Here is a 19,476-nt window from a genome sequence, read left to right as displayed (position 1 = left end):
GTCTCCAGTCTCCAGTCCGTGGTTCAACATTTCCTCTGTTATATTTTATTTTGTCACTATTGCGCCTAGAGCTCTGTTCAGAGATAGGCGCATTACAAATGTACCTTTATTATTATTATTATTATTATTATTATTATTATTATTATTATTATTGTTATTATTATTATTATTTAAGTTTGCAGATTTGTCATGGATATTTTTGCAAGTCTGAATTGAATGACATCATACTGACTGGCCATGTAATTTTGACATGCTAGAGTTTTAAGTTGAGCCTTTGATAGAGGTGTTGAATTCCAAAGCGACCAAAGTCGACATTGACTTTTTGTAAGGTTTTGAATCTTATGTAAATTCTCATTGTTGATTTCCTGGCCACTGACTTTCCCTAAATGATAACTTTTGTATAATGGCCTACTTCTTTATTTTCAAGATATGCAATATGCAGAACTGTCAAAACGAATGACCTAGGGGCGTTATATAAGACATGTTTTCGCAAAAGAAAACGTATGCAAAGTTTACATTTCGATATTTGTACTTTTGTTATATAATATGAGTAATTTCCAATGAGCGCTGATCAAAATGCGTAGTGTAATTGAAACTTGTCTTTTGTGTGAACATTGATCATGAAATGATTTAACCTTCAGTAGTAACAGGGGGTGGGCCAGGGGAATTTTGTGCACACCCGTACCGTAAAATGTGACCCTCCCCCTATCCTCATGTATAGAATGTGACCCGCCCCCTTGTTCGACATTCTAAAACTTGACCCCCCCTCTAACCACTGGGGTATTCTCCCCAGGAATAATTAAAAGAGTAAGAACTAATTTACATAACAATGAGTTCAATTGTTATGTTAGGGACAAATTACAGAGGGAAGGGCTGGTGTTTTGGAGGGACAGTCGCAATTTATCACGCAAGAATATTTGAAGAGATATGGTATTTCATACATTTGAGGGAGGGTCACCATATTCTGTACAACTATAAGAAGCAAGATGTGGCTGATTTAGTGCTTCGTCCCAAAATATCAAATCATAATACATCGAGTCTATCAGGCAAATTATTGACAATTTTCCCCCTCAAATATGCTATATCTGTATATTATATATGTTTGGTAATGTATTTAAATGTACTTTGCTTGAATTGGGAAGTAAAATGCGCAATTGTGTTCAAGAAATTGATTTCTGAATTTCATCTAAAAAGTTGGTTCACTATCCATGGTGTTTATGATGAAACTATATATAATTTTTTCCCAATACAAAATAGGTAAATTTTGCATATTTGTGTACTCTTGATTATTGATATTAATGTTCTTGATTAGACTAGAGTGGTTACTAGCCTATGGTTGTATAAGAAATTTGATTTTGGATTTTCAGCAAAATGTCGATTCACACTATGCATGGTGGTATATGATGAAATTATGAATAATGTTTTTTCAGTTCAAAATTATATAAATTTGTGCATTATATATGCTTGATTATTTACATTATTGTTCTTGATTATACTAGAGTGTACTCTTGATTATTGATATTAATGTTCTTGATTAGACTAGAGCGGTTACAAACCTATGGTTGTGCAAGAAATTTGATTTGTGAATTTCACCGAAATGTTGATTCACTATGCATGGCAGTCTAAGATGAAATTATGAATTTTTTTTTCCAATACAAAACTAGGTAAATCTGTGCATTATTGTGCGCTTGATTATTAAGAAATGTTTTTGATTAAACTAGAGTGGTTACAAGTCCATGGTTGTGCAAGAAATTTGATTTTGGAATTTCACCGAAATGTTGATTCACTATGCATGGCGGCCTATGATGAAACTATGAATAATTTTTTTTCCAATACAAAACTAGTAAATCTGTGCATGAATGTGCGGTTGATTTTATATTATGTTTTTTGATTAAACTAGAGGTTTTTTAAGTCCATGGTTGTGCAAGTAATTTGATTTTGGAATTTCACCAAAAAATTGATTTACTGTACATGGTAGTTTATGAGAGAACAATTCACAATTTTTCCAATATAAAACTGACAATATCTTTGCATTTATGTACATTTGATAATTGATATACATTTTTCCACCTGTTGCATATGTTTTTGTCGCTTGTCTTTTATCAGTTTGAGTGTTCAAGGTGTTTAATGTAGGATACCACTGCATCTTCTTTGCCTGTGAAACTTGTGGATAATGTGTTCTTATTTTGTTGGTGATTTCCTATTAAGGAAATATCATACGGACAATCGGAGTTTAGGGCATGATATCAGCTTCTGTCAAAAGTGGCCCTCCCCCCAAGACAGGTTTATAAAAAGTGACCCTTCCCCCTTGAACTGTTTTCTAAAAGATGACCCTCCCCTTAGTTCCCCCGGCCCACCCCCATGTAATTACTTAAGGCTCCCTAAATGTACGATGACGAATAATAGTGAAAAGGTAAAAGCAGAATAAGAAATTCCTGTTCAGGAGTTTGCCCGGGTAAGGTAGATTTTGCCCGGCAGGTGAAATTCTACAGACTTTTCCCATCTGCTATGACGATACAAGTGATTTACCGAGTATAGTGTATAAGATACATAATGAGACAGACGCTTACTTTCGCAGACAAGTTGCTCCCAAAGTTACCTCGGTGGATGACTTGTTGCAATTTCCGACAGCTTCTTATAATCTATTCTGTGCTGTTTTGTGTCTGTGTTTATAACAATTGACTTTGCATTACAAATTTTGACCTAGTGTTATTGTATTATTGATGGGTATGATTGTGATTATTTTCCTGCACTGTTCCTGCACTATTTTCCTCCAGTTGTTTTCAAACAACGCGTTTGGAGGATATTAAAACAAAAAAAACCTGGAAGTTTATAGTGAAAAAAAATGAATTGTTGATCAAGCTGATCTTGTTAATCAAAAATAGGAACTGTCACAAATAATCGCGACTGGCACCTCGCCCAAAGTGTACTTTGAACATTGAGAAATCGCATATCTGGATATTGTTAACCTCAGGGTCACATTATATTCACATGTCCGTATTGCTAAGATTTTAATGACATTTGAGGCAGAATATTGCATTAATCATTTACAGAAAACGTCGGGATAGGCATGATAAACGTTGCGAGATTGTGCTGGTCCAAACTACACATGCTTCATGAAAACATGAAGTTCCTGAGGAGCAATAATGTTTCCTTCACAATTACAAATGGAAAACTGTTCAACAAAGAAAACTTTACCATACAATCTTTAGACAAAAGTGTAGGGATTCTTTGCTCTAGAATATCTTTTTTATGGTTGGGACATATCATTGTATTTTAAGGGGGTGTCAGCATTGATAATGTGTAGCGTTTGTGATAAACAAAGATAACATCGCTTGCTTATGTTGGAGTAGGTCGACACCTTGTTAGTAATTGACAAAGGGAAGTCAAAGACCTGGTGTCTCGTTCTTAAACCACACAAACTTTGACATTTCTGTATCTTTGCGATATTATCAAGTTATTCACAAAATGCTGGGATTAATGTCCGAGTACATCGTGCAGCGGAGGTATTAACGTATACAAAGTTTACATTTCGATATTTCGTACTTTTCTTATATTATGTGAGTTATTTCCAATTAGCGCTCATCAAAATGCGTAATTTTATTAAAAAGTCTATTTTGTGTGTACATTGATCATGAAACAATTTAACCCTGACGAATACCTAGCCATTTCGCTTATAGCATCTTTTACATGAAACAATAAGCTAAAAGTATGATGACGAATATCAGTGGAAAGGTGAAAGCAGAATAAGAAATACTTGTTCAAGAGTTGTATGCGAAAGGTAGATTGTGTCCGCAGGTGAAATTCTACAGAGTTTGCCCATCTGCTTTGACGATACAAGTGATATACCGAGTATACTGTATGAGATACATAATGAGACAGATAATCTTTCTTTGCTCAGACAAGTTATTTTCAAAGTTATCTGCGTGGATAACTTGTTGCAATTTCCGCAAGTTTCTTTACATTGTGTTCAGTGCTGATTTGCTGTCAATGTTTATAACAATTGAATTTGTATTACTAATTTTGACCTAGTGTTATTGTATTATTGATTGGTATGATTGTGATTATTTTCCTGCACTTTTAAATATGCAGTTGTTTTAAAACAACGCGTTTGGAAGGTTTTAAAACAAAAAACTGGAAGTTTATAGTGAAAAAAAAACTGAATTGTTGATCAAGCTTATCTAGTTAATCTTAGATAGAAACTGTCACAAATATCACGACTGGCACCTCGCCAAAGTGTACTTTGAACATTGAGAAATTGCATATCTACATACTGTTAACCTCAAGGTCACATTATATTTACATGTCCGCATTGCTTAGACTTTAATGACATTTAAGGTAAAATATTACATTTACCATTTACAGAAAACGTCGAGATAGGCATGATAAACGTTGCAAGATTGTGTTGGTCTAAACTACACATGCTTCATGAAAACATGAAGTTCCTGAGAAGCAATAATGTTTCCTTCATAATTACAAATGGAAAACTATTCAAAAGAGTATAATTTTGCCTTGCAATCTTTAGATAGAAGTGAAAGGGATTCTGAGCTCTACACTCTCATTTTTATGGTCGGGACACACCATTCTATTTTAAGGGGGTGTTTAATTTGTTAAATATTATTTGTTTTGGTAGCAGTACTTTGAGAGCAACTCGGGCATTTGTTTAACAGCGTGGATTTGTCAGCATTGATAATGTGTAGCTTTTGTGATAAACAAAGATAAGATCGCTTGCTTATGTTGGAGTAAGTCGACCCCTTGTTAGTAATTGACAAAGGGAAGTCAAAGACCTGGTTTTTGGTTTTTAAAACCACACAAACTTTGAGATTCTTTAAAGTAATGATATGTTCACGGTGTTAAATGTAGGATAACACTGCGTCTTCTTTAATTGTGAAACTCGTGGATAATGTGTTCGTATTAGTGGTGATATCCTATTCAGGAAATATCATTACGGACAATCAATTTTGGCAATAAAATTAGCTTCTGTCAAAAGTGGCCCTCCCCAAGATAGGTTTATAAAAAGTTACCCTCATCCTTGAACTGTTTTTAAAAATTGACCCTCCGCCCCATTCCCCCCCCCCCGGCCTAGCCACCCCTGTAATTACTGAAGGCTCCCTAAATGTACGATGACGAATATCAGTGGAAAGTAAAAGCAGAAGAAGAAATTCGTGTTCATGAGTTTGATCAGTAAAGGTAGATTTTGCCCGGCAGGTTAAATTCTACAGACTTTTCCCATCTGCTATGACGATACAAGTGATATACCGAGTATAGTGTATGTGATACATTATGAGACAGATACTCTTTCTTTGCTCAGACAAGTTGCTCTCAAAGTTACCTGCGTGGATGACTTGTTGCAATTTCCACTAGTTTCTTTACAGTCTGTTCTGTGCTGTTTTGTGTCTATGTTTATAACAATTGACTTTGTATTACTAATTTTGACCTAGTGTTATTGTATTATTGATTGGTATGATTGTGATTATTTTCCTGCACTTTTAAATATGCAGTTGTTTTAAAACAACGCGTTTGGAAGGTTTTAAAACAAAAAACTGGAAGTTTATAGTGAAAAAAAAAACCCTGGATGGTGATCAAGTTGATCGAGTTGATCTAAGGTAGAAACTGTCACAAATATCACGACTGGCATTTTGCCAGAGTGTACTTTGAACATTGAGAAAAAAATGCATATCTGGATACTGTTAACCTCATGGTCATATTATATTCACATGTCCGTATTGCTTAGATTTTAATGACATTTGAGGCAGAATATTGCATTAATCATTTGCAGAAAACGTCGGGATAGGCATTTAATAGGCATTTAATGTTATTTGGTGGATCAAAATGTGGAGGGGTAAAATGATAAAATTATCAATTGACATTTAAAGATTCTCTGCGAAACTTTTAAAGTCGAGGTATTTGCGTCAATTATACAAAACGTTATTTGAAATAGTAATGGAAACATAATCATAAACATAATCAAAAGAGTAATCACAGAACAGTTAAGGGGTCACGATGGACACTTTTGAAGTGTGTATTTTTTTTTTGAATGAATTATCAATTACTTGGCAAAGCATTGAATTGTACTGTACTCACATTTGCAAGCAACATTTTAGAGGTCGTCCAGAACACTTTTCGAGTTAGATAGTTTGCATGACTTTCATGCTGCAACTTCAATATTGTAGTGGGACCACATTATCATCAGTCAACTGTGATAGACTTCAGGGGTCATGGGGACGGTTTAAAGGCAAACAAAATAAGAGAGAAAGGGCTAACTTGTCTCATGTAAACGGACACTTTACTGGTCATGTGGGTCACTTTTGATGTAAAGGTCAAAATATTTGCTGACATTAAACACAGGCTTTTTGATATAGCAACAGACACATATAATCAAAAGAATTATCGAAGGGAGCTTTAGATGTTTCCTGGGGCTGAAGTAAAAAGTAAAACGTATTTTTATGTGTATCAAATTCTTGTCGTTAGACAAAGTAGTGAAAACATACCATGATCATATACGAAATGACACTTACGATGCCATAGAGACGTCAAATAAAAATCGCTTCAATTATGCAAAGTAAATGGATATTGCACTATAAGCAGTTACATTAGAATTATCACAGAAAAGGTAAGAGGTCCTTCGTTTGCTTTCTAATCACTTGTTTAGATGAAACAAACGTCGTTTTGTTGCGGCTGTTGAAACGTATAATCCTCAAACTGTCTAGGAAACCCTTTAGAGGTCATCTAGGACACATTCAAGTTTAAGCAGAGCACCTCGATTCGATAAATTTCGAAGTAGTTGGTTATGCTAGTGAAAGCATATAACGCCTGATTATCATGGTATGATTTTGACCTTAATATGTATCAAAATGTATTTATCATTTGGGGAAGGGGCTACTCAACAGGCATATGCAGGACTGGGGTTTGGTTTTGGCTTCGTCATAGTCTTGAATCTGTGCACAAAAACGGAATGCATATAAATACTCGCACAAAAGAAAACAGACTGAACGTCATGTATGAACATATCATGCTTCTAATTTTTACAAGGAAAAGTCATTCATCAGTGCAGTTCCTCTTCAAATATTTGTATTTGGTTTTGATAGTGGCCTACAAACAGTCTGTTATTTATAAATATGCAAATGTGGATTTCAATACACAACCTTGAATAGTGCAAAATGAAAATTTTGAATGTAATGAAAATGTGTTCGAACAATTTAAGACAGAGTTAATAATTCCCCTTCCATACAGGTGTCTATCATTCTTGAAGGCCTCGTCGCTGTTCATTTTTCTCATCACAAATCTTCTGATGATATTCTCTGCCACACGACTTGCTCCTACCCAAGGGAAAAATAGCCCAAGAGTAAATCATACTTTCTATGCACCTCTATGCGTAGAGTAAGTATTAGGTGTGCCCAAAATCAGTCTTGGATGTATATCATGTACAGAATCAACCTCAGCACGTATCGAAACTATGACATCATTTACAAGATTCATTACACCGTAACCAAATCACAGGTGCCAATTATGTTTACATCAGTACATTGTGTTGAATAAATGAGAAAATGTACCTTTAATGATAGCAGAGAGAGATAAGCAACCGAATTTTACACCTGTTTAGACACACATCTCTCCTCTCTCTCTCTCTCTCTCTCTCTCTCTCTCTCTCTCTCTCTCTCTCTCTCTCTCTCTCTCTCTCTCTCTCTCCATCTCTCTGTCTCTCCATCTCTTTCTGTCTCTGTCTCTGTCTGTCTGTCTGTCTCTTTGTCTCTGCCTCTGTCTGTCTGTCTGTCTGTCTGTCTGTCTCTCTCTCTGTCTGTCTCTCTCTCTCTCAAACTTGTATGTATGCCTGACCTTCTCTTTCTTTCCTGTTGCTTGTTGGGCTCCCTGCCAATACTATTTGTGGCACCGAGAGGCAGATTACGGTTTTTTTAATTACATTTATATAAATCAGTAAAAACAGTTATTTGAGCATTCATAGAATGAATGCTTGGATACATTGAATTTTGAACTATCTACACATTCAAGTTATATAAAATATCCTGTAACGTTCGGTGCAAGCTACTCCAAACATTGGAAATCAGTGAAGCATGATCGACGTGCACAAAGGTGACCTGTGTGTTGTGACAATATGACAGCGTGCAACCTTGTCGGCTAACGTGGTGATTCTGAGCAAATATGCAGAAATGAAAACTGGGCGATTGCCCAGTCGGCCACAAGTAGAGAAGGAACGAAAGCAGCCAGTGCACGGCTAACGAGGACGCCTTTTGCGATGTTCAGGCCCATATTGATTTGACTTGTCAACTTATAACTGCGCTGGTAAGCAGCTGTCGTTCTTTTGTCATAAACAGCCAACTATAAATACTGGGATATGCACCATGGTTCTATAATTTTACATATCAATCTCCCAGCTCTTGAAATGTGTTTTATTATGTGGTGGAGTGCTGTGTTTGTCAGCCCTGCAGCGGCTAGCATCGCTCAGATGGTGACCCCTTCTAGTTGCGCACTTTCTTTCACAAACTCCTAATACTCGCAACGAAGCAACTCGATACAGTGGTAGATTTTTGAATGGCATGGAGGTTGGGTGACAGCTCAGGGTGTTCACAAGAGGGGGCCAAGGCTTAGTATTTTGTCTCCCTCGGCGAACAGCCAGATTTGTGTGTGCAAGGTTAGCTTTTCTTAACCTACATACTCGGGGTTGAGGTTATTCATTCCAGCAATCCTGTCCTCGATTGCCTGAATATTTTCTACATGCTGCTGATATCCTCTCTTATCTCGGGCATGTAATCTTGCAAACGACCAACTTCCTTGGGGGAGAGTTTCTTGGCTTCTTTTTAAAGATTGCAATGTTGCCTTTCATGGGCATCGATTGGGTCCACGTCGTCGGGTGCATCTAAGGCCTCATCCCCGAAGGCTTGTGCTGTAGCCTGCAGTCGGGCAAAGTCCTCCGTTAGTGCTCCTAAAACATCTCTTATAAATTCTGCCACGCCCTTATGCTTTCTTTATGACATGTCAGTGTTTTGTCTTCTTCCTCAAAAATGTTAGCTTCAAGTCTTTATAGTACAAGTCATCATTCTACACCGGCCGGGTTGATGCTTATTTGCTGGGCAAAAGCCATAATTGCCCAATGTTTGAGCTCTACTCGCAGTGATATCAGTCTGTCTACCTCAGGTGTAGCCTCACGGTGGGCTGCCCCATGAAAGCAGTCACGAACATCCTCAAACAGCTCATTCCCTTTGATAATTAGACATTTTGTCTGCCATTTTATAATATATATCATATGTGAAAATACTGCACAGCAGATCTATGACCTCCACTTATAGCAACACGATTCTGCAAGACAGAAAAGCAGCAACAACTCATTATGTGGTCACTCATAATCCTAGCCAAGTGCATCCGGTCGAGACGCTGTTCATCCAGAGTCAAAATTGAATCTTGTGTCGTCCTCACGCCCGATTCCTTTGACCTGGTGTTTGACCTGGAGATAAAGGCCATACAAACAACAGTGTGGTGCAGAAAGATAGTCAGGCAGCTGGTCTGAAAATTCAAAGCCAGATCCTGCCCAATTTGTCGCAAGAAAACATGATTGGGACATACAGCGATCTTTATAACATGAGAAAGCTAGAAAGAATATGTCCTTTTTAGGCATCCAGGTCTCTAACCTGAAATATTGAGAAGAGGCACCGGTGATGCCAACCCTCGAGACAATGACAACCGCTTGTAGGGAGTTTGTCAGAAGAAGTATGCCATCAAGCTCTGGCACTTGTTCTTGAGTGACCAAGGCTCCACTTGCCCAAGCATGCCTAGCAGCAACATTGTGTGGCAATCCACTCAATTGATAGTCTCAGCGGACACCACTATTGGGGTACTGACTGATGAATATATACATTGAGTATGAACCAATGAAACACGAGAGCTTGGGCCGAGACGTCATTGACTCATTAATAGTGACAAGAGCTTCTTGTTGAGTACCTAAACCATTTTATACACAATTCCCTTTGCTGAAAGAGATGCTATCATCAATGAGAACATTAACATGCCTTGCCGAAGTACAAAAGAGCTGCTCATTCTTTGCACAATGGCAAAGGCATAAGCCTGGCTAGACAGCGAGCTGTTCGTTAATCAGTCATTCAAAGCATACGTGTAATGATATAAGGGATCGCGAACAAAGTCTACACCTCGAGAATGGCCCCAGGTATTTTTGGTAAGGGGCCCACCTATACTTCACAAAGAGCATCAAAGACCAAGACATTGATCTCTGTGAAGTCAATTCCTGTAGGACAGATTCTCCCTTTTAGTTCTCTTGAGAAGCTTCAAGCATTAAAGGTCCATGGCAAGGGCCTGAGAGTGATGAACATCACAGATGGGTGCAACCGAAAATACGCCAAAAATAAAACACAGTCACAGAAGGTTGCAATGCCAGGCTGCTGGTGCAAGTCTATGTGCTGGCCGACACGCAGGTATTGTTGAACCAAAACTTCTTAGTAGTATCCTCTGTTACGTTTAGCCGTGCACAGATTAGAGCAGGCAGAAGAGATGGAGGGCGGTGTTGTTGTAGAACCGCCTTTTAACATGATCATAACACGACCCCGCTGGGGAATATGTGAAGAAGCAACAAGCTGGTTATTTTGGAGTTCAGTGCCTATCCTGACCACAGCAGTGTTTGTGTCTTGACACGGCAATACACCAGCATCAGCAAAGGATTTAGACAGAACATCTGGATGCTTCTGCTTTTTCTGCACTCCGAGCAAGACTGATCATTGGAGCTTTATCAGAAAATATACGATGGCACTGGATAAAAAAAAAAACAGTTGAAGCACCCGCTTGTCAAACTGAAGGAGTCGGTACACAGTAATCTATTCTTCAGGTCGAAGCAAACTTACACATAGGGCTGAGGAACGGCACCCATGACCGGCATTTGGCGGCTTCCATTTTCAATCGAGCGAAACCACATTCTCTTCTGGTTCCCATGAGTGGAAGCTGTCTGGGTAGCCCTTCCACTTGCCCTTAACCTTCTTTGTATTGAGCTTTTCGACCCTATGCTAACCGTCAACGTCTGCAGCTTCTCCTCATAAAACGTGCCAAGGACCTCTTTGGCCTGCAGGTCGGTGATTTTATATGGATCCTGGAGACTGTAAAGATTTCTGTCCAGTTTGTCAGGTACCCTTTAGTGGAGATGCCTTTGTATTTAGAAGGCGCACTTTTTCCCCTTTGTGGACGATGTCGACCTACGTGTTCATGTTCTGTTGGTAAAATATTTCCACATTGGCCTGTTCAAGGTCCAGCTGAAGTGCCACAATGTTGCCATTCTTGCTGTTGTACGTGTGGCAGCAGCGGATGTCTTCTGCCAGTAGCTGGTTTTGCATCTTTCTGCTTGTGAAGTTGCACCCTCTGTCTGTCTACAGTTTGTTCGGGATTCTTGCCGCTCTCACTGACGATGCTTTTTGGCCCATCAACAGTGTCATCACCTGTCTTTGTTTTGATGGGCATGGCCAATGCAAACAATGACGGTCAGCATGCAGCATTACCCTCGTTGTCCTGGGCATACTGCATCTTTATGAGGTTCGTCTGCCACTGCCCATATATTTTACTTACAAACACTTAGAGGGAGAACGCACTTCACACTGGCTGGTGGAGGGTGTTGTCAGTTGCTGTGCTAGCCAGTCTTTCACTTGTTCATGGCTCACCTTCATCCAGTTTATTATACACGTCTGCAGAGAGCCGCCACGCAAAACCCCTCAACTGGGTCATTATAGATCTCCCTGTGGCCCTTCTCGGCCCCAAGTGCTGCCCTTGCATCGCTTTTGGCAATTCCATACCAACGCTATACAAAAGGTGCCCTTTGTTAGGGTGTCGATGTTGAAGTTGAAACGTGGTAGCATCCTGACTTTCCATTGCCCATTTGAAATTTGCGGATGGTGTTGTTCTCTTCTATCACATTGTACCAAGAGTTGTACAGCATGCAGTGCCGCAGATTAATGCCAGTGAACCACAATATGTCGAGGCCGGGGTCAAAATGGACAAAGCCGCTTGCTCCGTAATTAATAATAACCAAGATGATCCTTCTTGCTCTGTATGTATATATACACAAAATATAACAAGCAATTACAAGCTTGGAGCGGCAGTATCAAGCTTCAGTATATAAGAGATGTTAGCGTTGAAGGCCCAGTGAAGACACAGTGAAACAACAACAATGAGCATGCCAGATGGTCAATTGTCCTCGCTACAGCCACTGTCAAGCATTATAGGCATCAGACTGCTTTGACAGACCTGTCCAATGTTGCTGACATGGTCGAAACTCGGTGGGTGGTGAGACTCAACCCTATTCGCCTTCAGGTTCAGCAGCACAGAGCAACAACTTTAAATGATATATATCTTCATTGCTCTTAAAGGCCACCAACCTACTCATATTGCGGCTTTACAGTGCAAGTACAGAAATATTAATAACAAGAAACAAAGTACATAACACACTTAGAAAAACTATTTTCTCAGTTTATCTGCTTTGTATACAAACAATGCTAGCTTGAAAATGTTTGAACTGTTAGAGGAAGACATCAGAGAATAAAACTTGTCTAGAGTTGGTTGTGAATAAGACCAACATAGTAAATATAGGAGTCTTAGACGCTGATGTAATGGGCATATACAGATAAAGTGATATTCGTCCTCTATTTCATACTAACAAATTTTACAAGTTTCATCTTCGCAAGCAATACCAAGGGCTTTACCTTTCTCGACGTTTAGGTCTAGCCCAGAACTTATGAGACATGTGAGGGTTCTCTTAAATCTGGAAAAGTAATCTTCAGTGTAAAATACAGATAGAAATTACAATACATTCGAAGTTTTTCCTTACTACACACTTCTGAATGTCAATTTTGTTAGAAAATAGCCAGTGCTCCTAATGTTAAATGACTGATAAAAACTATTAAAGTCTCTTAGGCCTTGCTAAAAACGTGCTCAAATAGTAAATGTTTAACATGAGTAGCCCATAATTCCTTGTTGTTAGCATCAAGTGTTATGGCCAGCTGATATGCGTGTTTTGTCACAATGTATGTCATACGATGTATTCCCCTCCCTAAGAACCTTCTGGGTACCCTAGTGGAAACTGCACCATGGGAACTCACGCTAGACGTGCCTTACGTCTTGTTATATAAGGACAACGATAAGTTGTTCAAACTGCAGGACCTTTGAAAATACCTACCTAGTCCTCGACTAGTGCACGCCTTTTTCTCACCAACATAACCCTACACCTTGAACTGGTTCCAGCGCAAACAACAATGAATTGGAACGATGAGCTAAGATACATTGTCAAAAGTATAGACAGATATTGTAGTGACAGCACTAGGGTCACGAGTAATATTATGCTTTTTTCACAGAACGATTGCATGTGATTTGCGAAGCATGTCTTCAACTATCAATACTTAACTTTCAAAATTTATTTGGTCTCTTAAAAACATGGACCTGGTCTTTGATGTATCATGGTCGATTATTGACAAAAATGGAGTTACTGTAGCACAAGCAAGATATGTAATCATTGTATATCAGAGTAACTACGCATTATCCATCTACGATGTTAAACAAACACTCTGAGTTGGTTTCACAATTCGCTTACAAATACGTGCACAAAAATTCGACATAGTTGGAAATCATCCTTAAACACCTTTGCAACTAAATTGGTCGTTATAGGGCAAATCATTTCAGAGGCGATTGTCGTCAATATCTACAAATATCTAAAATAATAAATGGTAAATAAGCGCTCATTATGCAAGTAACTTATCTCAGGCCGTTTTCAGTCCTTGTTATACAGTAACTACCGCTGTGCTCTTAATTTCGGTCGAATCGGATCAGCAGCCAGACAGACGATAGTATGATATGAGATCCAATATTGAAACATAGGAGATAATTGCTGCATATAGTTAGAATTATTGGGAGTCTCAATTAACCTGGTTTTTAATGTAGTCTAAAAATTTTACGTCCATCAAATGTAAACATAAACCTGTTATACATTGTACATTATTAAAGCATTTTGTCGGTAAAATTGTAAACGCGAAACCTGTAAGTATTCGCACATGGCCGATGTTTTGCTAACTAAAGTTACAGACATTTTTATCTTTGTTTTAGAACCTACTTCAGTTCATAGAATTATAGAATGGCATCATCTACAGCTTAGATATTTAAGTTTGGACCATATATATATATATATATATATATTATATTATATATATATATATATATATATATATATATATATATATATATATATATATATATATATATATATATATATATATATATATATATATGTCTTCGATATTTAGCCAGGTCTATTCCTGAGCTGGCCAAAGTTGCATCCACGTCGTATGTTTGACATTGATTTGAAAAAGTGAATTCTACTCAATGTTAGAAACAGTTGTTTTCTTATTCTTGTTGTGGGTCTCAGAATTATTGGTAGGCAATTGAGGACTTTGGCGATAACCTTGACGTCACCCAGATATTGGCAAGTCTGAATTTTAAAAGACATCACGTTGACTTGCCATGCTACAGCTTTTAGCAGAGCCTTGATAGAGGTGTTGGCTTCCTAAGCGACAACAGTTGAGATTGAATCTTTCTGAGGTTTTACATTTTGATAAAAATTTGCTTTGTTGATTTCTTAGCGACTGACTTTTGATAAAGCAGATGAATACTTGTGTAAGATAACTTTGATATCATGGCCTGCTTTCAGCCACCGACTTTACTTTCAAGATGTACAATGCACAGCAACGTCTAAACGATTGGCCTCGGGGCGTTTATCCTAATGATTTATGAGACCTTTCTTCAACAAAAGAAAGCATGCACACCTCAATATTTTGTAGCACCGAATAATCTTATCTACTAGTGAAACATCGGCTACTAGCGAACGCCGAGCACCATGTACTTGACGATAACTTGCTGCAGACCAGTAATTGCATGAAGAAACATAAGTTACTAAGACAACGTACGGCGGGTAGTGAGGGGTGCTAGTTCTCCTGTGCTATATTCCCATGGAATTATTTGTAAAACATTTTGTTTTGAAATAGGCTGGACTCACACGGTCAGTGTTGTCAACAAGAAATTGCAAAACAGTTCTCGAATTTGCCTTTCTTAGCGAGCGTCGGGACATTTCTTGTACAGTCACTGTGTTTAATTCAACATCCATTGGCCAATAGACTAGTACTCAACTAATATACGGGAACACGGCATCATGGCGCACTGTAAATATCCGGCCGTGCATCTGTAAACTTTGGTCGACGACGCGAAATTCCATTTTTGGCGCCGAACCTTTGTAATAATTATAATTTATCGCAATTGATTCTACTTATCTCGCCATGTTGATGGGGCTTTGACCACAGGCAGCGTTCATTTTCTTGACATAAAAAACTGTAAACTATAGGTGCAGAACCTTATCTTTTGAAAGCACCGAAAAAACAACGTCTCGGTGTGGGGAAAATTGATCAAATGATTGTGCTCAAGACAAGATTATTGACTTATGAACGGAAGCCCTGTCAAGCTCGGAAGGTCCGTGAATTTAGAAAGGGCGCAAAACGTTGACATGACAGACTTCGAGGTGCACTTATGACATCAATAGATCAAACGATGACAGCAGATATGGATATATCGCGCTCACGGCTCACTAGAAGCTATCATAATGCTCTGCTAGAAGATCATTTTATGAGTGAGCACGTTCAAAAAATTTTTATTATTTCAGTAAAAGAATGAAACCATGTCTTTTGTGGTGTACAAGTTATGTGGTATAGTTTGTATTTGGATGTTGGACGGTAAAATGTAACCATGTTTGATTTTAAATAAACAGCTTATTTAAAATATTATTCATCTCAGCATCACCAGTCACCCAAAAAAGGACTCATGTAACAGACGAATAGTCATTGATCTTAGTTACCCATCAATGATGGCATACCTACAGATAGCTACTTAGACGGCCCCTTTACAGTAACCTACGCCGGGTTGATGTCTTAGCAGTAATCTTTAAGCCTCTTCTCAAGACAGATTTGCGTCGTGCCTACAGACAGATCCCAGTGGACCCTAGGGACTATAATTTGCTAGGCTATAAATGGGAGGATATGTTGTACTTTGATACCAAAATGCCGTTTGGGCTATTGCATGTCAGAGAATCACTATTACTATTATATGTTCAAGCAATCCGGGGGCTCATGTGTCAATTACCTTGATTATTTCGGAGGGCAGAAGTACATCAGAAGGCCGACAGTATGTACAGTGAACTCGGCTGCATAATCAATGAAGTGGGTTTACAACATTTGGTCCCGTTCACCCAATATGACCTTTTTGGGAGGGAATTTGACTCAAATACTAAGACCGTAAGTATACCAAGTACCAAATTTGAGGAGGTACAACCACTGTTATAGACATGGTTATCAAAAAAGCGGGCCACTAAACACAGTTGCATTCATTAACTGCAAACTGGCTTTCTTGGCTGGTTGTGTTGGACCAGACAGGGTTTTTATATCACGCCTCTTTATTGTCTTGAGGGGACCTCAAGCGCAATCACCATCGAAAATTAAAAGGATATCACAAGGTGGTTTCCTTCCGTGATAATTACTATGGGGTGTCCTTCATTCAAGAGCGTATACGGTCACCTCAAGATGAAATATTTACAACAGATGCCTGTTTAGAGGGTGCAGGACGCACTTATACAGACAAATATTTCCACTGTAGCTTCCCACCACACATTAGGAACCAGACAATTCGCATCAGTGCCCTTGAAATTCTTGCCACAGTTTAGTATGCAATGCCACAGTTGAAAGGGAAACGTAGTCCATTGTGACAACACTGCTACAGTCCATGTGATTAATACAGGCAAAAGCAGGGACCCTTCATCCTTCAGTGTGCCAGAGAGTTATGGTACATTGCTGCCTGTTGTGAGTTTAAAATCAGAGCTAAGCACTTAGCGGTGTTGAAAATCGTCTAGCAGGCTACCTCAGCAGATGGCACTTGTCTCCTTTAATCCAATCAAAATTATATGAGCTGATCTGCCACGAGCTCTTTAAAGAAAGCTACATAACACAAGAGATGTTCAATTTCACTCATATTTGGTACTCTATCTTTTATGCCTCTGTACTCAAAGTTTACACCTTAGAAAGTTTTATTGTCAGTTGAACACACAGTTCTCAATTCGACAGTCGTTACTTTGCATGCTTATAGTTGGCGATTATTTAGTCATTGTTTACATTCAGACGACAATGGGTACGCTTTGTGGCCTTTTTTGGTATCCTTTTCCATGTAGGTGAAAAAATGGGTCACCGGCCTCAGACCGCCAAGCTAGTTGCGTAGTGTGGATGCTCGCTTAGCTGTTAGTAATTGTATTCCTTTGAGGGGGAGAGTTCGCTAGTAGAGAGCCGTCTAAGGAATCAATTATGCTTAGCTAAGGGGCCTTGTTCCATCAACTTTACAGCCTCCTTCACAGGGACAGGCCTTCATGACCCACCCACCCCAACCATATATTACCATCAACATTATTACTACATCCTGATAATTGCCCATGGAAACATTTAATACCTTTAAAGCTATGTAACTTTGTTAGAAATGTACACTGTTCACACCACTTTATTGCACAGTGTAAGGGCCGTTTGTTGTATCGCTGAGATTTGAATTTTTTCAAGTTGTTATGGCATCATCCTTTTCCATGTAGGTGCAATAAATAGGAAACCTCCCTCAGACCACCAAGCCAGTTGTGTAGTGTGGATGTGCGTTTAGCTGTTAGTAATTTGACAGGAACACTTAATACACGCTGCAATAGACGATGTACCGCTGATTGCGAGATCTCGCGAGACTTTAATACATGCCCGTAGAAACAGGTTTCCAGCTTAGTAATACAAGTCAAACTTTGTATGGAACTAAAAAAAGTGCAGAACTGAGCAATTATTGCAACTTCATATATTTTATGCAGCGTTTCACGTAATTAGTGACTTGTCCTGTTTTACGCAGTTTGTCCTGTGTTGCGAGAACACGTCCACTGCGAACCACATATTCTCGCGATATCTCGGACTGTCTGGCGCGGTTCGGAAGATGGTCTATTGGATCGTGTGTCTATACTCTCGTATTCTTTTGGTATAGCATGGTGTTTTCACGGAAATGTATGAAAACAATTCACAATAGCAATCTCCCTTTACAATAACAAATTCCGAAGAATCATAAATGTTAATTTCTGATTTTACTGAAAGTAATCTTGTGCGCTGCACACCAATATGCGTAGCAAGTTTCGAAACTATTACATCACCAGCAAAATATTTGCCTGCCAGTAGACTGAAAAGAATTTTGCCGACTATATTTGGAGAGTAATTTATTTACTGACTATAGTCACAATACTAAGAATGCCCTGATTTTGGAGGTAAATAGCTCAATTTTGTTGAATGAAATGTTTATACAGTGAAAAAATGATGCCGGCCATTGTTTAACGTTCGTGTATGAGAGGTTCTGGAGTTGGTCGAGCGGCTCTAAGATAGAAACTGCCACAAATATCACGAGTGGCCACCATTCAAAGTGTATTTTGAGCATCGATATACGCAAAGAAAAGAAAGATTGTTGCACGGATGAAAAAAAGGGCAAAATTTGTTACAGAGGTTCACATATGTATGTACATCAATATTATCCCCAATACTAGAAATTTGGGTAACCGAAAAGCCTCATTGACGTCGTAAATTCAAAATGGCCGCCATTATATTGCTTAAAATTGTTAAAATACGATTGATATAGGCAGATTTCAATATTGTTAATGCATCTAAAATTATAAATAGGTTGCATATTTAAAATACGCAAATCAATTATTATGATGACGTCATGAAGCCGATATAGCCGACCAATTTCAAAATGTTCGCCATCATATCATATTCAATATTGTCTGACAATGAAAAGAATCTGCTTATCCAATTAACTGAAATAAACACGCAAAATTACAGACAAATGTATTTGATACTGCATAATTATTGAAATGACGTCACAAATTCAAAATTGTCGCCATTATATTCCGTGAAAAGTTAAAATACCGTTACTTTAGGCATTTTAATGATTTTTTGAATAAACTGACACGAACATCCAAAATTACAAATACAACATAAAATATACCCATATCGATTATTATTATGACTTTTTAGGGCTGACTTTTTTTTAAATGGCCAATCCAATTTAAAACATCAACCGAAATATTGCCTGATAATGTTTAAATGCTGTTATATAAGACTGTTTTCAACATGTTATTAACTGAAATTAACACTACAAATTACAGAAAATACATATAATTTGAACAACTTGATTATTGTGATGACATCATAAACCAAAATGGCGACCAAAAAGTACAAAATGGCCGGATTATGAAGTTCCCTATGCTGAGAATGTGCTACCTCCTCGGAATATTATATCTCTGGGAACTACCTCAACAGCACTACGAACTATGTACATTATCTGCATGGGCTGGCATGACAAAAAGCACAAAATAGTGTAGTCCTT

This window comes from Ptychodera flava, chromosome 2 (genome assembly GCF_041260155.1).
Source record: "Ptychodera flava strain L36383 chromosome 2, AS_Pfla_20210202, whole genome shotgun sequence".
NCBI lineage: Eukaryota > Metazoa > Hemichordata > Enteropneusta > Ptychoderidae > Ptychodera > Ptychodera flava.
This window is presented reverse-complemented; position numbering follows the sequence as displayed.